The following is a 1,724-nucleotide window of genomic DNA, read 5'->3' as shown; positions in this document are numbered from 1 at the left end:
AGTATATTTCTTCGAATTTTTTTTTTTTGAACCCTCTTTTTTTTTTTTTTTTTTTGATAAATTTTATTTAGTAGTTGTTGTTATATATGTTCAAATCTCAATTTTTTTATAAGGTATTTTTTCCTTTTAATGGACGAAATGATCCTGAGTATATATTTTTTTTACCATTCATCTTAAATAACTTAGTTAGATAATATACTTCTGTATTTAGAATATCATTTATGGTGGAATAAATTCTTACAAAAATAGTGGTTGAAGTTGAAGAAGATGATAAATGCACGAAATCCCGTCATTTCATTCTCGACATTTTATAAATGTCGATAATGATAGTATAAATATCGTTTACGACATTTATAAACGTCTAGAATGATATTTATACTATCATTCTCGACACTGTCAAATGCTGACAATAACATTAAAAACTTGAGTAAGTTGGGGAAATTTCGTGTATAGCAATTCACATATTGCATGCAGGTAGCATTTTCGTTTTCGATTTTCGTTAGTGGTTGGCAGTATTGTTGTTTATGACATGCAGATATGGGAGATGTTAAGAGATTTGTTGTCTCGTATAGTGGTAGATTCGTTAACATAGACGACGGGTGGAAGTGGTTAGGGAACCGAACAACATCAATTGTTGTTCGACATGATATTACATATGAAGAGCTTGTTCATAAATTATTCGAGAAGCTGAATGTTGATAGAATGAAGTTCCGAATTCAATTTAAATTTACAGTTCCGAACATGAATATACCCCCTGCTGATGTAGCCGATGATGAGGATTTGCAATGGTTTATGTCTATTCACACAGAAGCGACATTGTGTGTAATTGCAGATGAATATAATGCTGGAGCGCACGAACTGCATGTCGAAGTTGAGCCTTTATCACCAATAGAAGATGCATTGTGTGGACGCGATGAAGTCGGTATGTGCGAACTACAAGAGCCACAAACGATTGATAATATAGATGAAAGTTTAGGTGAAGGCAATTTGTTTATTCGAAATGCAATTGAGTCGATTGATGAAGAGGACATTGTGGAGAATCGGATATTATTTAGCAAACAACAGTTACACAAAAGGCTTCAACTTAAGGCTTTGAAAGAAAAGTTTCATTTCAAGGTTAAAAAGTCAAATCCTAGATCTCTTACTTGTGTTGTGTCGATACTATATGACATTGGCTAGTACGAGCTTCTAAGATAAAAATTTCAGAAATATTTACGATTCGAGAGTACATACCTGAGCACACACGTTCTCTAGACATTCGACGAAATGCACAAATTCACGCAACGAGTGCAGTAATTGGGCATCACATAATGCGAAGGTTAGATGATGCAAACCAATAATACGTTCCTGCGGGTATTATTGGGGATATGGAACGTGAGTTTGGTGTACGGATTACCTACAACAAAGCATGGAGGGCTAAAGAGAAGGGACTTCGATTTCTTCGTGGTACACCCGAAAAAAGTTCCTAGAAATTGCCATCATATTGTCACATGTTAACCGAGAAAAATCCAGGAACTATTGCACACATTGAACTCGACTCGAATAATAGGTCCTTGTACTTCTTCTTAGCGTTCGAACCTAGTATACGTGGTTTTCGAGAATACATGATGCCAGTAATTTGTGTTGATGGAAGTCATTTGAAGGGCCAATATAAGGGAACACTACTAGTAGCTACAGCGCAAGATGCTAACCTACAAATATATCCTCTTGCGTGGAGTGTTGTC

This window comes from Olea europaea, unplaced genomic scaffold (genome assembly GCF_002742605.1).
Source record: "Olea europaea var. sylvestris unplaced genomic scaffold, O_europaea_v1 scaffold1656, whole genome shotgun sequence".
In the NCBI taxonomy this organism is placed as follows: Eukaryota; Viridiplantae; Streptophyta; class Magnoliopsida; order Lamiales; family Oleaceae; genus Olea; species Olea europaea.
Note: the sequence above shows the minus strand (reverse complement) of the source record.